At 47.8% G+C, this 21208-nt stretch overlaps 1 non-coding gene across 1 annotated transcript; it reads left to right on the top strand.

Annotated features, from left to right (window-relative positions):
• The first annotated feature begins 19731 nt into the window (after nt 1-19731).
• On the top strand, nt 19732-19812 carry TRNAT-GGU (transfer RNA threonine (anticodon GGU)). Its single transcript has one exon. It is a non-coding gene; the product is annotated as a tRNA-Thr (tRNA).
• The last annotated feature ends 1396 nt before the right edge of the window (nt 19813-21208 follow it).

Raw genomic sequence — 21208 nt, 5'->3', positions numbered from 1 at the left:
CCGCCCAGTTGTGAGAATGACTGTATTGTCATTGTAGTCATCGTAGTTTGTATCCTCTCTGGGTTGTGCATCCTGGCAACCCTAACAATGAGTGTTCTTGAGGAACGGCAGGGCTGTGCATACCAATGCAACCCCCAAATTCTGCACTAATGGCACTAAGGACAGCTGAATCTCATCATCTGCATGCCTTTTGCAGTAGCGGCCCATATGGGCAGAATCAGGATGAAGGTAAACAAGCCTCAGGTAGGGTTCATTCCCAGTCACCTCTCCCCACCCCAGCCGTCGCGTTCTGCCTTGCCTCCCCTGCTACCATGTGAACCCCTGCGAGCCAATCCCCACCCAGGCTGCTCCTTCGCTTTGTTCCCCCACCTGAGTGAACGAGCAGACCACATGCCTAGAGGTAGCGTGGCAGTGAGGTTGGTGAGGCAAGAAGAGGCAGCCGGAGTGGGGAAAGGTGAGTGAGAACGAGCACCTATGGCTCATTTACCCCACTCCACCCACACGGGCCACTACAGGCATTTTGAGTGGAAGATGTATGCACATGTGGGTGTTTTGCATAATGCTTTGCTTCTCTTAGCCATTTGGAAGAGTGCAGGGTCAAGCAGAGCACAAAGCTCCACTCTTCACCCTGGCGTGGCCCAGAAGGCATGGGCCCCCATAGGAACTGATCAGAGCCCTGGATCTCATCAGCCACTTCTTTCCTCCATGCCCATGGAAGTGCAGCAATGAAGGCACCTGCCCAGAGCATGGGAGAGAGCTCCCAGGTTCACCTAGTTCTCTGCTGCTGTCACCTTTGTAGGTGCCATATGACAATATTAGAGGCTTTCGAAAACATACTGTTGTATCCTATCTAGTAATCTGTTGTGTTTTGTTGTCTGAAAGTTTGTCCCAGTGGGGATCCTGCAGAGCGTATGGGAGGGTGGAGTCGGAAAGAAAAAGGGGAGGGAAAGGAGAAGGAGGAAAATGGAGTTGTTGCTGAATGAAATCTTAGTTAAATCAGCATGAGACTGCTTCGTGTTTTTTTATTATTTTTATTTTTATTCTTACATTTATATCCCGCTTTTTCCTCCAAGGAGCTCAGAGCGATGTACATGGCTATGTTTATCCTCACAACAACCCTGTGAGGTAGGTTAGGCTGGGAGATACATGACTGGCCCAGAATCACCCAGTGAGTTTCATGGTTGAATGGGGATTCGAACTCGGGTCTTCATGGTCCTAGTCCAACACTCTAACCACTACACTATGCGGGGAAGCAGTTATAAAACATACTTAATTATTCTTGGGGGTGGCAGTATGATTGAGTACAGTGATCAAAAGCAGGGCTGTGGGCCTGAAGCCCGGATCTTTTAAGAACTCTTGACACTGAAATTTCTGCTCATCTCTTTTTCTGGCTCCTGAGGCTTCATCAAGCACATGCATTCACTCGGGCTTTTAAATTTGATTTTTAAAACTAACTTTTAAAACTGACTTTTAAAAAATGTCAAATTTGTTTTGTACTGTATTTTTTTTTAATGTGTTGTGATTTCTGTGTTTTTACTCGATGTTTTAATGCTGTGTTGTGAGTTGCCCAGAGGAACAATTTGTTATGGGGCGGCTAACACATAAAGATGATGGTGATGATGATGATGATATATTTTCATATTTGCTTCCCCAGCTATCTATCTATTTTTATTATATTTAACATATTTCTATACCACCCAAAACTTGCGACTCTGGGCGGTTTACAATTAAAATCATTTAAACATTAAAATCAATTAAACAATTAAAACCCTTAACATTAAAATCAGTGAAAACCCAACATTAAAAGTATTAAAATTATAAATCTAATTAAAAGCCTGGGTGAATAAAGATCTAGACCTTCTTTTTTTTTTTTTTTACAGCAGAGCTTCTCAGAATGCTGAGTCCTGTGCCAAATACATAATTCTGTGCTTGCACAAGAACGCACAAAAATGCTGGGGAAAGTAGGTTTGCTGACTTTACAACCACTGTACTTGTGCCTTTTACTGCAGTTGGATCTGTAGCAATTAGCAGATGATGATGATGATGATGATCTCTGTGTTGTGAAAAGCTTCACCCGGAGCATTTTCAGACAGCAGGTTTTACCACAGGTTTACTGCGAGGCTTTACTGTGAGTTCGAATTTGCCAGAGGGGGGGGGAAACTAATGCAAAAAGTGGATTTTTTAAAATCCTAGGCATAAATAAGACTACTTTCCAATGCCTAATTAAAAAAAACACCTGCTCCCCAATAGCTCACAGGGACTTTGGAATAAATCTGGCCAATATGTGAACGTGCACCCTCCATTCCGGAGGAGAAGCGAACTAAAAGCCCCGTCTGGAAATGCTGCAGTTGACTGCTTTACATCAAGCTGCTGGTAGGGGCAGAAGAACAGGCTACGTTTCTGTACTGGTCAGTTGGCATGAGTCAATGTCTAAGGTAGGCCCCCCTCCAGCTGTGTTTTGAATGTCTAAGGTCTGCAGTGGTTATCAAAGCATGGCAAAGAGAACTTTAGTGTTATAAATTTAGCAGTGGTGAAAATGAGCAGGTACGATCAACTACAGAGCTCTGGTACCTCCTGACCAAAACACTGACAGTGACTGGGAGTTGCAGAAGGAAATCAGGGAGGCGTCAAAGAGAGACAGAGCTATAATAATGGGTAATTTCAATTACCCACACATAGACTGGGTAAATTCACAGTCAGGTAATGATAAAGAGGTCAAATTTCTAGATGTGCTGAATGACTGTGCCCTAGAACAGTTGGTCATGGAACCAACCAGAGAGAAGGTGACCTTGGACTTAATCCTGAGTGGTGCCCAGGACCTGGTGTGAGATGTTAACATTGTGGAAGCTTTAGGGAACAGTGGCCATAGTGTGATCAAATTCAGCATACACGTGAGGAGAGAATTGCCAAGGAAGTCTAACACAGACACTGTGAACTTCAGAAGAGGAAATTTATTTAAAATGAAGAATTTGGTGGAAAGAAAATTGAAAGGGAAAACTAAGAGAGTCACTTTGCTTCAGAATGCATGTAGCAGGGCCAGCAAAATATACTGGCAACCCTAAAGCAAGGCTTAGTTTCTAAGAGAGAAGTTAGAGAAGGATTGCATGGAGACCCTGCCACACACCCGCCAACTTTTCGGAAAAGAAAACAGAGATGATGCCTGACATACTGGGCAAACATATGTCAGCCTAGTAACGTATTTGTGCATATTGCACAAATGCAAAATTTACACAAATTCCTGAACAAGCCCATTGTTTCCAATAGGGATACTCTTCTGTAATGCATTTTGTGCAATGTAATTAGGCTGACATGCTCTTATGCAGTATGTCAACCAGCTATGGAAAACTATGGTATCCATATACTATGGTATCGTATCTATGGATACCAGCTATGGATACCTGCATTTCACATGGCTCAGCATCTCCCCCACACCTGCTGCACACTATTCCAGTGTAGTGTAGTGGACTAGGACCGGGGAGACCTGAGTTCAAATCCCTAGTCAGCCATGGAACTCAGTGAGTGACTCTGGGCCAGTCACGTATCTCTCAGCCTAACCTACCTCACAGGGTTGTTGTGAGGATAAGCATAACCATGTCCACCACTCTGGGCTCCTTGGAGGAAGAGCGAGATATAAATGTAAAATCATCATCATCATCATCATCATCATCATCATCATCCTAGTAGTAATTGGTGCCCTAGGTGCAATTCCAAAAGACCTTGAAGAGCACCTCAACACCATAGGGGCCACAGAAATCACCATCAGCCAATTCCAAAAAGCAACTTTACTGGGAACAGCCTATATTCTGTGACAATATCTATAATAATAACAGCAACAACACTGATAATAAAATTCAGCCATCCCTGGTCCTTGGGAAGGACTCGATATCTGGATAAAACAAACCAGTCAATAACACCTGTCTGACTGTATAAACAGAAATAATAATAATAATTTATTTATTTATTATTATTTATTATTAAAACTTTTATACCGCCCTTCCAAAAGGCTCAGGGCGGTTTACATTAAAATAATAAATAAATAAATAAATAAATAAATAAATAAATAAATAAATAAATAAATAAATATTTCACATTGCAAAAGGCTCCTCTTTGCTGGGTGATCTTCTAGTCTGTACTCTGCAATTGGTGGCCCTGAACTGCCTTCTGAAGCAGAGAATCTGTCTGGAGAGGGATGAAAAGAAAGCAGTACCCTGGTACGTTCAGTACGCAGGCATTTACATCTAGGCATGCTACAGTCAAAATGTAACATGTCGAGATCTGTACCTGTAACCTTCTCCTTTCCTGCCAGGCTAAAAGTTAGAGATCAACAGCAAAGCAGATGCAATTGCTTTAGAAATAAATGTTATGCACATGTTATGCACAATCAGTGACAAATACTCTTTTGTGTACACAGTTTTAGAAACCATCCAGAACAGCAGCACAAGAGACAAGCTGTATGAGCATCTCTGAAATTTCAATGGCTGGCATACTGAGGGAAATTACTCCAGGTAGTTCTGTCGAAATTAAAAAGACAGAATTCTTTACTTGTCCTTAAATTTTGATGAGGCTACTCTGAGTGATTTTCCTCAGTATGTCAGCCAGTGCTTGATCACACCTCCCCCCGCCTTTCCCTTTTAAATTCCAATACCATTTATGTAAGCCTCCTTTCAGGTCACCATCCAAGACATCAGTCTCTGGCAATATCATTCAAAATTTCAGTTGAGGTTGCCTTAGAAAACAGAAGGCAAAGCAACAGAAGCCGCAAAATGCTTGCAACGGCTACAAAGAGTGATGAGGTTCCAGGAGTACACTGTTCTTAGTACACCTTGGATTCGGGTTTCTTTGGGGGAAAGAGTCACTGCAGTATTATGGTCTTTGTAATATTTGGTTCAGGGGCGTAGCAAGGTTGGAGTGGGCCCAGAGACAAGATTTTAAAATGGGTCCCCCCTCACTGAAGGTCAGCTCATGAAGTAAAGAAATCTTAAATGAGGCTGAGTAGTGGTAACAAAAAGCATAGTAAAATATATAACACCTATGTGACACAATAGAACATCATCCTAAATTATTTTTTAAAAGGTTTTGTAAATTGTGGACGATGCAAGTCATTTAATGGTCCTAGACAAAGACATGCTCTTCTGGTAGCTCCAGATCTTAACACTCACATCATTTTTGGAGGATGAATACAACTGAAGGAAGCCCGGGCGGGTGCGCAGCTGGGGGAGTCAGTCATGTGACTTGCCTCTGGGGCCCCCCACCCCAAGGCAGTGGGCCCCCAGACAACTGTCTCCCCCTGCCCTATTATAGTTACGCCTCTGATTTGGTTTATGTACAGAATTAATCCGAATAAGCATTGGAAGAAGTTAAGAACATGAGAAAAGCCCCGCTGGATCAGGTCAAGGCCCACCCAGTCCAGCATCCTGTCTCACGCAATGGCCAATCAGATGCTCCTGGAAAACCTGCAAATGGAGAAAAGAGGGCAACTCCCCCCCATCCCCGTTGGTGTTCTCTAGCACCAGGTGTTTAGGGGTATCCCCTCCTCCAGACAACTGTCTCCCCTTGCCCTATTATAGTTACGCCCCAGGCCTGGGCACTGCCCCAGGGATCATGGAGTCATGGGTGCAAGGAGTCATCCCCGCCTCCAGAAATCCCACAATGCACCACACAATTGTGAGTGCACAGTGCATTGTGGGAATCCCCCCCAGCAACAGGTAGGTGCCCATCAGTGCTTCAGCACCTGCTGCAAGCAGCCGGTGCTGGCACACGATCAGGGGGAAGTGGGTAAGGGAGCACTTGCTCCCTTAACCTTGTTTACGAGGTGGGCTCCCTAGGTGAGTTTGCTGCTGAGGTACTACTGGGAGCTGAGTGCCTCCTGGTGGTTCTTATGGGCAGCTAAGCCTGGGCTGTTCATGAGAACAGCCCCAATGAAGGATTTTTATAAACCACTTTCCACGAAAGTGCTCAAGGTGGTTTACATAGGAAAAAAAAAATTATAAATAGGATGATCTCCTGCCTCCCAAAGGCCTGCAATCTAAAAGGAAATTTAAGGTAGATACCAGCAACAACCACAGGAGGAATGCAGTGTTGGGGCTGGACAGGGCAACTGCTCTTCCTCTGCTAAATATAAGAGAGTCACAATTGAACCCTGGTTCACACAGTCATCTAAATCCAGGTTTAATGTGAGTTACCAACAGGAGCGTGATTGTGTGGAACCATGCCAAGGCAGGAATCTCAGATTCATCTCGGGTATTAAACCACCTTAGCATGGGTTTATACAATCATGATAATAGCGATAACCATATTAAACCTAGATTCTAATGACCGTGTGAATCAGCATTTAAAAGAAGCCTTTTTGCTCAGTTAGCAGGGGGTAAACAGGACTTACATCCTGCTTAACAGTAGAGGAATCGTGAGAATCACCTCACTGAGCCGGGTCTCACGATCCGTGAGCTAAGTCCGCTCTCCCCGCTCACGAGCGGAGAGGGGGCCCTGGGTGGCCGGATCGGCCACCCACACGATTTTCGGCTCTGTGACGGGGCCAGAGGGGGCTGGGGGAGCGGGGGCTGCGTGGCCCTCGCAAGCCCCAGTATGCCCTGCGCGAGCACTCAGGGCATACTGGGGAGACCCCCGGAGCCGGGAGGTGGCTTTTCGCCTCCCCTCCGGGGGTCTACTCGCGAGTTGCCATGGCACGGAGCCAAGCCGCAGCTACTCACGGTCAGATAGCCCGGGTTTGCGGAGCACTCGTTCTGCAAACCCAGGCTAAGAGGAGGGCTACAGAAGCAGGTGACCCGCTTGCAAACCACTGGGCTCGCCTCCAAGCCCAGTGGTTTACATGAGCGGCAAAAATCAGGCTAGGCTCTCCTAGCCCAATTTTTGCCAATCGTGAGAATAGCCCCATTGTCTTCAAACAATGGAGGCTTCTGAAAATAATTTATTCAAGTGAAAGCACCATAATAATTTCTTGAAGACAACCTCAAAACAGTGGTGCATCAGCTGGTAACCTCCAGGCTTGACTACTGCAATGTGCTCTATGTGGGGCTGCCTTTGTACGTAGTCTGGAAACTTCAGTTAGTTCAGAATGCGGCAGCCAGGTTGGTCTCTGAGGTATCCTGCAGAGACTGCATTATTTTATTTTATTTTATTTATTTGTTTATTTGCTTGTTTATTTATTAAAACTTTTATACCGCCCTTCCAAAAAGGCTCATTCCAAATTATGCCTGTTCTTAAACAGTTACACTGTCTGCTGATATGTTTCCAGACAAAATACAAAGTGCTGGTTATTACGTTTAAAGCCCTGAATGGCTTAGGTCCAAGTTAACTTAGAGAGCACCTTCTTCTGCATGATCCCCACCACATGTTAAGGTCATCTAAGGAGGTCAGTCTCCAGTTATCACCGGTACGTCTGGTGGCGACTCAGAGGCGGGCCTTCTCTGTAGCCATTCCTGGACTGTGGAATGCACTCCTGGCAGAAATCCGTAATCTGAGTTCATTATTGGCCTTCAGGAGAGCCATTGAGACCTATCTCCTATTAAGCCCCTGGTGGCGCAGTGGTAAAAAAAAACTGCCGCCCTGTAACCAGAAGGTTACAAGTTCGATCCTGACCAGGGGCTCAAGGTTGACTCAGCCTTCCATCCTTCCGAGGTCGGTAAAATGAGTACCCAGAATGTTGGGGGCAATATGCTAAATCATTGTAAACTGCTTAAAGAGCTCCGGCTATAAAGTAGTATATAAATGTAAGTGCTATTGCTATTGCTATTGCTATCTGTTTGGCCTGGCCTTTCAGGGTTTTTAAACTGTAAGTGTTTGGCCTCGTTTTCCAGGATTTATTTTTTTTTTAAAAAAACTGTTTTAAATGTTTTAATTGTTAATGTTTTATGTTGTTTTTGTAGCTTCTGATTTTTACTGGTAATTGATATTAGTTGTTTTTATCCTCTATAATAAAGCGCTTGAGTGTGATCCTGTGTCCCTGCCCGTGTCTTTCTTGGCCGTTCTGGGCATGCGTGGAACGCATGCCCAGAACGTCTGCGAAAGATACGGCCGCAGGGACACGGTGGCCATGTTGGCTCCCGGAGGGAGCAGGGAAAAGGGAGAAGGGAGCAGGGAAAGACGAGGCAGGGAAAGTCGTGGGGCAGGGAAAGACGGCGGTGGCGGCAGGACTGGCCTGACCGCAGGGGGGGAGGGGGGAACGGTGGAAAAAGGCAGCAGCATCGGAACCGGCCCGACCAGAGAGCGGGCGGCCATGTTGGCTCCCGGAGCATGAGAAGGGAGCAGGGAAAGACGGGGCAGGGAAAGACGCAGGGCAGGGAAAGGTGGCGGCAGGACCAGCCTGACCGCGGGGGGGGGGGGGATGGCGGAAAAAGGCAGCGGCAGCGGGACCGGCCTGACCAGAGAGCGGCCTGACCGGAACGAGCGCGGGGAAGGAGGACAGAAGCGGCCGACTGATGAGGAGGGCAGAGGCGGCTGAGGAACGGCTACAGGGAGGGCAGAAGCGGCAGCTGGGGGGCCGGGAGGCAGAGGCGGCTACAAGAGGACCGGGAGGGCAGAGGGGGCAGCGGAGATAAAGGAGGAAGCAATGGCCGTAGAAAGAGGGGACCGGGAAGGCAGAGGCGGCAGCGGCGGAACCGGCCCTGCCGCTAAAACAAAAAAAGGCACCGGGAAGAAGAGAAGCGGGCGGGGGTGCGCAGGCGGACGGAGCCGGACGGTGAAGATGGTGGGGGCGGACGGCACTCTTGGTGGCGGCGGCGGAGGAACTCTCCCCAACTAGCGCCCGTTATTTTACTGGGCTTGAAAACACTAGTTTTAATATAAACCGCCCTGAGCCACTTTTGGAAGGGCAGTATAGAAATCAAATAGATAAATAAATAAATAAATAATAATATACTATGACTGCATTGTCAGACACTTTGCTGTAAAAGTCCAGCCTGATGCATGGGGGAGTGGGAAATATTGGGGGGGGGAGTGCCCTTACCCCTTGTAGTTATCCCTGCTGCATGATGATGGGACTCAATTGCGTCACTTCAGGGTGGCAGGGCAAAGCCACAGTGAAGGATCCCTTGGTCCAGCTCAAGGCTGTGTGTAGTTTCAGCAACACAGAAACCCTACATAAGTACCCACCTAATGGTGCAGTGGGGAAATGACTTGATTAGCAAGCCAGGGGTTGCTGGTTCGAATCCCTGCTGGTATGTTTTGGGCAGCAGTGATACAGGAAGATGCTGAAAGGCATCATCTCATACTGCATGGGAGCAAGCAATGGTAAACCACCCCTCCTGTATTCTACGAAAGACAACCACAGGGCTCCGTGGGTGCCAGGAGTGGACACCAACTTGACGGCACACTTTACCTTTATCCAGTGTTATGTCTGTTTCAGATACAGATGAGTATAGCCCACCCCTGAGTCCCCCTAGCTGCTGCAGCAGCAAACAGCTTAATATCAGGAGCGTGTCGAGCACAAAACGAACCAAATTGTCTGCTTCAGCTGCCCCCATTTGTCTCCCAAAGAAGTGAATGAAATTGTTCCTGGGCAACAGGTGGGAATGTTTCCATCGTAGTTAACCCAGGCTTCTGCCTCTGTTGTTTTTAAAAATGAAATTTCATTTTGACACAGACAAGCTATTGACTTTGAGACGTGAGCCAACTGCAGATGGAGCGGCTGCTTCTGCAACAAGTTTTCTCCACAAAGCAATTCGACTCTGTTCCCCTTGCCCAGCACTCCATCTTGACTGAAACTGGGTCGATGGGTTTCCTTTTTGCTGTGCCTTCCCCAAAACAACCATCGCTGCTCAGAGGGGAAAATTAAGCTAGCACTACAACATCTTTTTCACTCCAGAGAAGAAGAGAGCAAACCTACTTTCATTCATCCTGCTCAAAAACAAGACAAGCTTTTGGAAATATGGTGTCCATTTACTGAATATGTCAATAAGGGACAGTTAGTTTTGTAACATTCCACCCACCCACCCACCCACAGCAAATTTTAACATCATTGGAATGATGTTCTTTCTTGAATTTTGTTTTCTATTGTCTCCCATTAAGTCATACTTGCCAGCTCAACAACTGGCAATTGTTTTGTAAACACTGGACTTGCATATAATCTCAAAAGGCTTTTAATTGCTGACATGTATTTGGGCTTTTCTTGTAATTTGTTCTTCACTGTTTTTACGGACATATTGTTTGTTAAATAAAATAAAAATGGCAGGGAGCAGAGGCAGGCACTATTCTCTTCCTCCAGATTCAGGGGCAGCCCAAGGTATTGTGGGGCCTAAGGTGAAGGGCCAAATGCTATCTTACCCTACACCCCTGCTGGGGGCCAGATCCCTTTCAAAACTGGTCTTGTGGTAGCAAACATGACTTGTCCTCTTTGCTAAGCAGTTTCTACCCTGGTTGCATTTGAATGGGATACTACATGTGTGAGCACTGTAAGATATTCCCCTCAGGGGATGGAGCCGCTCTGGGAAAAACAGAAGGTTTCAGGTTCCCTCCCTGGCATCTCCAAGATAGGGCTGAGAGAGAGAATCCTGCCTGCAACCTTGAAGATGTCGCTGCCAGTTTGGGTAGACCATACTGAGCTAGATGGACCAATGGAGCCGGGTCTCACGATCAATGAGACCCAGTTCGGGAAGCTCAGCGGGGAGAGCGGGCTAAGCCCTCTTCCCACAGACAATCAGGGCAGGAGCCCTGGGTGGTGGGATAGGCCGCCCACATGATTGCCGGCTCTGTGACAGAGTCTGTGGAACCTAGGGAATTTGGGGGCCGCGTGGCCCCCGGAAGTACCAGTATGCCCTGAGCAAGCGTGCAGGGCATACTGGGGAGACCCCCGAGCTGGGAGGCTGCTTTTCAACCTCCTGCTGGAGCTCTACTCATGAGTAACCATGGCGCGGAGCTGCGCCACCACTACTCATGATTTTAAAAAACAGGTTTGCGGAGTGCTCGCTCCGCAAACCCAGTTTTAAGGGCGGGCTACTTGAGTGGGTTACCCGCTCAAGAACCACCGGGCTCATAGCTGAGCCCGGTGGTCCTCACGATTGTAGAAAATCGGGCTAGCAGAGGCTAGTCCGATTTTCTACAATCATGGGAATAGCCGCATTATGCTGACTTGGCATAAGGCACCTTCCAGTGTTCCTAAAACTGACCCTTGCAAACCTGAAAATGGCTAGGGGGGTGGGGTGAAGAAACAGGGAAGCTTGTCAACAGCCTCTCCTTGTGTTGCTTGCAAGCTTTATTAGGTGTATGAGGGGAGGAAGGCAGCCTTCGCCCTTCTCCGTCAGACCGGTTCTCCCTTCTCCGTCAGACCATAGGAAGCTGCCATATACTGAGTCAGACCCTTGGTCTATCTAGCTCAGTATTGTCTTCACAGACTGGCAGCGGCTTCTCCAAGGTTGCAGGCAGGAATCTCTCTCAGCCCTATCTTGGAGATGCTGCCAGGGAGGGAACTTGGGACCTTCTGCTCTTCCCAGAGCGGCTCCATCCCCTGAAGGGAAGATCTCATAGTGCTCACATGGAGTCTCCCATTCAAATGTAACCAGGGTGGACCCTGCTTAGCTAAGGGGACAAGTCATGCTTGCTACCACAAGACCAGCTCTCCTCCCAAAGAGCTCCTTCCATAGCAGCCCTACCACCACCCCTGGCCTATAATCCACTGCCTGAGCTGACTGTCTCCCTGTGCCTCATGAAAGTGCCCTGCTCAGCTGTCTTCCATTTGGCACCTCAGAAGTTAACTTCAAAATGGTCTTAGCCCCCTTTTTTGCTTCAGATCCTAAATCTAGAGGCTATTCTCACAACCTCCCAAAAACGGGTTAAGGGAGCCCAGCCCGCTTTTGGGAGGTCGTGTGCTGCAACTAAGCCCGTTCTCACCACATTGCCTCATAGTTTCTTGGAAGGAAATACCTTAGTTTTAATGGAACACTACACAGGAGTCAGACCAGTGTCCCCTGTAACAGGGATTTCCATATGTCGTTGACTACAACTCCCAGCATCCTTAACTGGACTTTGGCTGAGGATTATGGGAGTTGTAGTCAACAACACCTGGAAATCCTTGTTATAGGGAACACTGAATCAAACCTTTGGTCCATCTAGCTCAGTATTGTCCACACCAGGCCTGCTCAACTTAGGCCCCCCAGCTGTTTTTGAACTACAACTCCCATAATCCCCACCCACAGTGGCCAATAGCCTGGGATTATGGGAATTGTAGGCCAACATCTGCAGGTGGGCCAAAGTTGAGCAGCCCTGGTCCACACTGACTGGCAGCAGCTCTCCAGCCAGGTCTTTCCCAGCCCTACCTGGAGATGCCAAGGACTGAACCTGGGACCTTCTGCATGCAAGGCAAATGCTCTGCTGCCGCTGAGCTACAGCCCCATCTCCATCTTGAACAGCAATAGATTTTTCAGATACTGGGCTGGCTCTATTCTCTGTCTCAACACCGGCTGTCCCTGAACCTGTTAGTACATCTGTAGAAGCACAACGGCACAATCACAGGAACCAGGTGAATGCTTCTCCTTTTCTGTGTTACCAAGTGCTTCTAGGAACGTTCTTCGGCTCCCCAGGAAAGGATATCAGCCAAAGAACAAAAGCCAACAGAACAAAGGTTGAACAAAGACACACAAACAGTGTGTTTGTCTCTCTCTTAGAATGCCGTGCCCAAGGCTCTGCTGCTGCAACACAGCTAAATTCACAGCAGAACCATGCCCAGCAGCTGCCACTAGGAGGCAGGAGACCCTACTCTCCCCAGTATAGTCACCTTCAAATAGCTGGACCGTTTTGCATGAGCCTTTCACTGAAGGCCACTTCGGCTTTTTTCTTGTCTACTGGCAAAAGTTTCTGGGAGCCTCGAAAGAGCAGCCAATATCCTTGAGAAACAACAGAGTCACGATGGAGGGCTGAGAGTCTGTGCCTTGAATCATGGCCCCTGAACAGATCATGCTTGTAGAGTATGGGGAATTACTACAGATGCAGGAACCCAACCTCTAGTCACAAGCTGCAGCTGCCACATGTATTCCATTATTAAAGGGCAAAGCAGCCCTGTCTTCCTTTGCATTTTGTCCCTCTGTCTTGAAGCCGATGAGCACAAAGCATAGGGCTGCCATATAGGAAAGAGGACAGGTTTTCCTGTGCCTTTGATAAAGGCACAGGAAAGGGAATTTCAGCAGGTGCAGCTTTTCTTCTCCCTGCTGAAATTCCCTCTTCTGTGCATCTCCTAAAGAAACAGGTTAAAAGGTAAAGTGTGCAGTCAAGTCAATTTTGACTCCTGGCACCCACAGAGCCCTGTGGTTTTCTTTTGGTAGAATACAGGAGGGGTTTACCATTACCTCCTCCCGCGCAGTATGAGATGATGCCTTTCAGCATCTTTCTATATCACTGCTGCCCAACAGAGGTGTTTCCCATATTCTGGGAAACATACCAGATTTGAACCGGCAACCTTCTGCTTGTTAGTCAAGCATTTCCCTTTACCTGTCCTCATTTCCATATGGCTGCTTTAACCATGGAAAAGCTGGAAGGCTTGCTATTGCTGAGTATGGTTACTAGGCTGAATCCCTGAGAATCCCCCTATGCTTGCACTCATGGCTTCTCCTGCCTAGTCTCCCCACCTAAGGCTATCAATGGGCAGTGGGGAGGGAGGCTGGCGTGGTGTGAGAGCCTGGTCTGACCTTCTCCGGTGCCTTTAGCAAAGGTCTAATATGCAGAAATCAGCCCAGGAAGGTTTTCATGGCATGGAGCGAAACATAACCACCTGCTAACTGATGCAGATCAAACTGCTCTTAAAAGAAACAGCTGGAGGGGCTAGTTCAGAAGTTGGCAATCTTCTCTGCTATAGCAGTATGGGTTGCAAACCTTGGGTCCCCAGATGCTGGATGGGGATGAAATTCCATCATCCCCAGCTGCAACAGTCAAAGGCCATTGTGGCTGGGGATGATGGGAGTTGTAGTCCAACAACACCTGGAGACCCTAGGCTGGGAAAGCCTGTGCTATAGTGGGGACTCCAGTCCAGATGTGCTGCAGAGCAGATGGGGAGAGGGCTGGAGAGGTCCTGACTACCATCTCTCAGTTCAGCAATGCATTGATCAGGATTGCCAACTTCTTAACTTTCCCTAAGGCTGGCGAAAGTTCAGAAATTGCAGCTTGGATTTTGGGTAGGTAGGGGCAGAACCACGTTATCCCTTTCATATTGGGGGGGGGGTGTAACTGGGTCTCCTTGTCTCCAATAACCATCTGGAAGAGCTTTGGTATATTTTGGCCTCCAAATCCTGCCCCCCCCAATACCATAATGTCCCCCCACCTTGTGACTGTCTGGTGAAAATGGAGGGATATTTTGAGACACCACTAGACTTATAACAGCAGTTTGATCTACAGCATTGGCAGATGAGGTTTAGCTCCTGTGCTATAAAAAATCTTCTCCAGTTGATTTCTGCATCTCTAAAAGAAACAGGAGCCAGCCAGGGTGGTCCCCCGCACCCCAGTCTGTTGGTCTTGTCACCTTAAGTGGCGCAGCAGGGAAATGCTTGATTAATAAGCAGAAAGTTGCCGGTTCGAATCCCCACTGGTATGTTTCCCAGACTATGGGAAAGTTTGTTTAAATTGCTGCTTTTTGTTTAATGTAATGCTTTTTGTTTAATGTTTTGTTTAATAGCCTTTCATAGTGTGTTTCCCAGACTCTGTTTCCCAGACTATGAGCCAGACTATGAGAAACACCTATATCGGGCAGCAGCGGTATAGGAAGATGCTGAAAGGCATCATCTCATACTGCGCGGGAGATGGCAATGGTAAACCCCTCCTGTATTCTACCAAAAGAAAACCACAGGGCTCTGTGGGTGCCAGGAGTTGAAATCAACCTAGTCTGTTGGCAATCCTGGGATTAAACAGTAAAGGGGGAGTACTTCTGGATTACAGCCTTATCTGGGACCATGTTTTAAATTATGCACATCTCTTCATCTACCATAGGAGATCTCTAGGCCCAAGGTTTGATCTCCATCCCAAGCCCTATTCTCATGTTCACTGCATTTTCAGGTAACACAGAACAGTTCTGCACCTTCTTCCCTCCACTCTCCCATCTGAATTCTGATGTTCAGGAGATCACATGATGCAGTTCCACATTACGGGCAAATGCGGCCATTGTGTTAGGAACGTTGTTGTTGTTGTTATTAATTCGATTTCTATACCGCCCTTCCAAAAATGGCTCAGGGCGGTTTACATAGAGAGATAACAAACAAATAAGATGGCTCTCTGTCCCGAAAGGGCTCACATTCTAAAAAGAAACTTAAGACACACACCAGCAACAGTCACTGGAGGTCCTGTGCTGGGGGTGGATAGGGCCAGTTACTCTTCCCCTGCTAAATAAAGAGAATCACCACTCCCTCAACTCTGGTTCCAGGATCAGCAGCTTGTGGTTCTCAATGCGGATGCACTGCAGGCTGCTGGGAACCTCAGGTTGAGGCGATGAAACTTAATTCAACCCGAGGGTTCAGATTGGAGTCCTAATCCTGAACTCACAGTTTCGTCGCTGAGGCCAACTGCGGTTCCCCACACTTGGACATAAAAACTGCTGAACTACAGGCCTATTCAACTGCAGTCCCACGTTATGTGCGAATGTGGCCATTAGAGGAGAGCTGGTCTTGTGGTAGCAAGCATGACTTGTCTCCTTAGCTAAGCAGGGTCCACCCTGGTTGCATATGAATGGGAGCCTTGATGTGTGCGCACTGGAAGATATTCCCCTCAGGGGATGGAGCCACTCTGGGAAGAGCAGAAGGTTCCAAGTTCCCTCCTTGGCAGCTCCAAGACAGGGCTGAGAGAGGCTCTTGTCTGCAACCTTGGAGAAGCCGCTTCCAGTCTGTGTAGACAATACTGAGCTAGATGGACCAATGGTCTGACGCAGTATAAGGCAGCTTCCTATGTAGGAAGCTGCCTTATACTGAGCCAGACAATTGATCCATCTAGTTCAGTATTGTCTATGCAGTCTGGCAGCAGCTCTCCAAGGGTTCAGGCAGGAGTCCTTCCCAGGTCTAACTGGAGTTGCCAGGGAGTGAACCTGGGACCCTCTGCATGCAAAGCAAATGCTCTACCTCTGAGCTATGACCCTAGCCCCTAAGGGGAATATCTTACAGCAGACAGCAGTCACATGTAGTCACCCATACAAAATCAAACCAGGGCAGACCCTGCTTAGCAAAGGGGACAATTCATGATCGCTGCTGCAAGACCACCTCTCCTCAAGGGTGCAAGACTTGTCCAATGAGTATACAGTGTACAGTTTTCACAGTATATGGCTAACTTATCATACCCTCTATTAAATTTGGCCATTTTATTCTGTTAAATCTGGTGATGGCTCTGCTTATAAAGCATACAACAGGTGGGGAAACATTTATACATCCTAATTTCCATTATTTGAAAGCTGCCAGATTTGATAAATATACTTTTTACTGCAAAATGTTTTTCTCAGCACTACTTTCAGCTTTCTCTTCCTGAAGTTATCACACTGTCTGACCACACAGTGTGAAAATACCAGTTCACCAGGAGCTGAAATGTTTGCCCAGAAGCTAGTAGCAGACCTTTTTGGAGTCTGGTGGTTACACAGAGTTGAAGTCAGCCTTCAATGCCCCCACAAGAATTAGCTTGCCTCAAACTGGGAACAAATATTTGCTACCAGGAAACAACTTGCCTCAAGCCGGGGATGATTGTTTGGTTGTAAAAGCTTTTATGCATGCCTTGCCTTTGCAGATAACAAAGTTAGCCTGTTCAAATTCAGCATCTAGATTCTATTTATAATATGATCTCTAGATTTAGTATTTATAGAATCTCTCACCTTCAGTACAACTTTAACTAAGACTCTGGGAAAACTCAAGATTTTAAAAATACACATGGGAATGCACATTACCTTTTCCTATATGGAGGCCATCTTCAAGAAGGCAGGTTTTTGAGACTGCCTGAATTTAAACAGCTGGAATGTCCTAACCAGAGTGTGGGGAAAGGATCCTGGAAGCATCACTCTCTTCTGATGTTTCCATAATTGTCAGGATGAAGAAGCTGCTTTGCAGTGTTTAATTTCGCAGCTAATGAAAATCCAATCTCACTGTGCTCTATATGATGAATGTCTAGAGGAGTTCACCTCTTGCTTCCTTTTGTGTGTCAGAGCGATTTAAATTGATGCTAACTTTAAACTTATTAGACCATCACTTGGTCATTAGAAATTCCTCACGACAGGGCTAAAACAGGAGGACTGGAAACAGGGGGAAATAGCCCCGAATCTGATATAAAAGCAACCATATACTGAGTCAGACTCCATTGGTCCAACTAGTTTGACATTGACTGTGCTGACAATACTTTTTATTTATGATTTATTTATTTTTACATTTCTATCCCGCTCTGTCTCCAAGGTGCCCAGAGCAGTGTACATGGTTATATTTTAATCCTCACAACCATCCTGTGAAGTAGGTTAAGCTGAGAGTTAAGTGACTGGCCCAGTGAGTTTCAAGGCTGAATGGAGATTAGAACTCAGGTCTCCCCAGTCCTAGTCCAGCACTCTAACCACTACACTACACTCCTTTTAGAGCAGATACAGTAATATGCTGTTAGAGTTTTGTTAGAAACAAAAGAGGAAGGAACCCCTGTACTTCTAATAGCGGTATAGAACAGGGAGATAAGCATAATCTCCTACTAAAAAGCATCCCAGAGACATAGGGTAAAAGGTACCATTTTTAATTGGAGATCATGTTTCTCTCTGTGTCATTATTAAGCTTTTAGCCAATTCTTCCTCCAAAGAGCTCAGGATGGTTTACAAAGTTCTTCCAAACCATGTTGTCCTCACAACAACCCTGTAATGTAGGTTAGGTTAGGTAAGGTTAGGCGAGATTAGGTTAGATTAGGGACTGGAGAGTCCTAGACTGGCACTTTAACAACTAAACTATACAGTCACTCACGTCATGAAAACTTGCCAACTGAAGGGATGGGGGTTATAGCTCAGTGGCAGAGCATCTCCCCGGCATCTCAAGTAGGTCTGGGAGAGACTCCTGCCTGAAAACCTTGGAAAGCTGCTGCCAGTCAGTGTGGACAATACTGAGCCAGATGGAGCAAGGGTCTGACTCAGTATACGGCAGCTTCCCATGTTCCTATTTTAAGGCTGCCACAGCATCTGCCTCCTTCAGCCAGCTGCCTGTGCCAAGCTCTCAGAATAGAAAGAAATTCTAAAATTTCACAGGCTTTGTTGTGGATCTCATTGCAATCAATAAATAATATGCTGCCTCGTTGCCCTAATTGGAAAATAACCTTTATTTAGTGCCCCTCTAGCAGCTGGCAAGGCTCTGATTTTAAGGAGCCGTGTTTCATTCCTCCTTGAAACAATGGCACCGGAGGCAAGCTGGAGGCAAGCACAAATTAAGGAAACATCAATAAACGATAGCTAAATAGATGTTAACAGAGCCTTTTAAATGGGGAAGGCAAATGCAGGGAACTCCTGAGGCAGAAAATCCAAATGGCACCGCACCACCCGCTAATTAGCATGGTGCACGATCTACTGGCTAGTTCTCCCTGCCTGCGCAAGCTGCATGAAAAAGCACTGGAGAGGCACAACAGTTTCTCAGCTGGCTTCTTCACTGGCCCTTGTGGAGGTGCTTGAGCGGCAGAGATGAGAGGGCCAAGGGGATGCAGCCATGGCTCCTGGGCAGAGCAACTTCTTGGCATGCAGAAGGTCCCAGGTTCAATCCCTGGCAGCATCTCCAGGGAGGGAGATACAAAATGATGGTGCGGCTGCCCCTGGAGTACCGCGTACAATTATGGGCTCCACATCTAAAAAAGGACATTGTAGGACTGGAGAAGGTGCAGAAGAGGGCAACCAAGATGATCAGGGGCCTGGAGCCACCTTCTTTATGAGGCAAGGCTACAGCATCTGGGGTTCTTTAGTTTGGAATGAAGCAACTATGGGGAGACATGATAGAGGTGTATAAAACCATGTATGGAGTGGAGAAAGTGGATAGAGAGAAATTCTTCTCCCTCTCCCATAACACTAGAACCAGGGGTCATCCCATGAAATGGATTGCCAGGAAATTTAGGACCAACAAATGGAAGTACTTTTTCACACAACGCATAATCCACTTGTGGAATTCTCTGCCACAAGATGTGGTGACAACCAACAACCTGGATGGCTTTAAGAGTGGCTTGGATAACTTCATGGAGGAGAGGTCTATCATAGGCTACTAGTTGGAGGGCTAAAGGCCACCTCCAGCCTCAAAGGCAGGATGCCTCTGAGTACCAGTTGCAGGGGAGTAACAGCAGGAGAGAGGGCATGCTCTCACCTCTTGCCTATTGGGCTCCCCAGAGTGGCATCTGGTGGGCTAGTGTGTGAAACAGGATGCTGGACTAGATGGGCCTAGGCTTGATCCAGCAGGGCTGTTCTTATGTTCTTATGTTCTCAAGGCTGTGAGAGACTCCTCCCTGAAACCTTGACAGCTGCTGCTGCCAGACAGTGTAGACAATACTGAGCTAGATGGAGTAAGGGTCTGACTCAGTATAAGGCAGCTGCCTCTGTTCCTGTGTTGCAAGGTCATCTGGCTTCTTCAGACTCATTCCCTGTGCCAAGCTCTCAGAACGGAAAGAGATCCTAAAATTGCACAGTCTTTGTCATGGATCTCATTGCAATAAATAAATAAAATATGCTGCCTCATTGCCCTAATGGGGAAATAACCAACATGTAGGCAACACTGAGCTAGAGACAGACCAATGGCCTGACCCTGTAGATGGCTCTTTCCTGGGACTGATTTTTCGGGGGATGAGGCCATGGCTCAGTGGTAGAGCATCTGTTTGGTATGCAGAAGGTCCTAGGTTCAATCCCTGGCAGCATCTCCAGGTAGGGCTGGGAGAGATTCCTGCCTGCAGGGGTGTAGCAAGTAACAACTGGACAAATGGCGGCGGGGCGGATGTCCCTGGGCTCCTGAGCAGATGCACTCTTACTCCTGGACTTCGGGGCCAAAGTCCAAGGCCTCCACACCCCTGGGTGCCCCCAAATCCTCTTCCACCTGCCCTGGGTGGTGTGGTCGCCATGCCATGCTGCTGGTTCGTGCTGTGCTGGGCGGCCAAGTGTGAGTGTGACCACCTGTGCCGGGTGCTTTAGAGACAGAGCAGGGAGTGGGGAAAGAAATATGTGGGGTGGGAATCTGTTAAGTCGAGGGTAGAAATGTTCCTGCTCATGCAGACTTGCATTTACCTGTTTTATATTCTTGCAGGGGTAGATTAACCTTTTTGCCACCCTTTCTTAAAAAGGCGGTGGGGGGGGAAGCAGCTGCTATGCAGTGGCAGCAGCAGTACTGCGGGGAGGGGGGGCAAGAGGAAAGTTCCCCCCCTTTACATCAGTTTTTTTTAAAAAGCCGTGGCGGTGGCAGCAATAGCTGCTGTGGGGAGGGAGGGTGACAGGGTGAGGGGAAAGTTCCCCCTTATGCCCCTTAAAAGATTGCCACTGCCAGCAGCTGGCTGCAGGGAGGAGGGGGGAGAAACCCCCCCTTTTAACCTCTAAAAGCCCATCGCTGACTGTGTGGGAGGCAGTGGCAAGCTCAGCTCCTCCCTCCTCCCTGCCTCCTCCCAAGTGAATGCACACGGGCCGAGGCTCTGCTATAGACTTTTGTTCCACATTGAAGGAAAGCCAGAAACAGCCTGCAGTCTATAGCTCAGCCTCAGCTCGTGTGCATTTGGGAGGAGGCGTGGAGGAGAGAGGAGCTGAGCTCGCCGCCGCCGCCACCCGCACAGTCAGCAGCGGGCTTTTAGAGGTAAAAAAGGGGAACACTCTCCCTTCCTAACCCCCCCCCCCCCGCAGCCAGCCGCCACTGGCAGCAGAGATATTTTAGGGGGGGCAAAAGGGGGGACTTTCCCCTCGCCCGTTTGCCCCCCTCCCCGCAGCAGCTACTGATGCCACTGCCGTGGCTTTAAAAAAAATTGAAGTAAGGGGGGAGGCTTTCATCTCGCCCCTTGCCACTGCCCCCAGAGACAGAGAGGTCCAGCAAAATTTGAGGAGCTGCTCCTCAAATTTTGCCGCCGTAGGCAGATGCCTCCTCTGCCTCTGCGCTAATCCGCCACTGCATTCTTGTGAGTTCAGTTGCTGTTTGTGTACTCAAGAACCCATGTGTTTGAAACACTGAGGCTGTGTGTAGGAGAAGGATGCTTAACTTGCAGTAGGGGAGGGGGGACTCCAAAGGCTTTTTCGGTCCAGGCTCCAAAATTACCTAGGTACACCTCTGCTCCCGAGGGAGGG

This window comes from Hemicordylus capensis, chromosome 4 (genome assembly GCF_027244095.1).
Source record: "Hemicordylus capensis ecotype Gifberg chromosome 4, rHemCap1.1.pri, whole genome shotgun sequence".
NCBI classification, from domain to species: domain Eukaryota; kingdom Metazoa; phylum Chordata; class Lepidosauria; order Squamata; family Cordylidae; genus Hemicordylus; species Hemicordylus capensis.
Note: the sequence above shows the minus strand (reverse complement) of the source record. Positions and strands in the feature narration are given on the sequence as shown.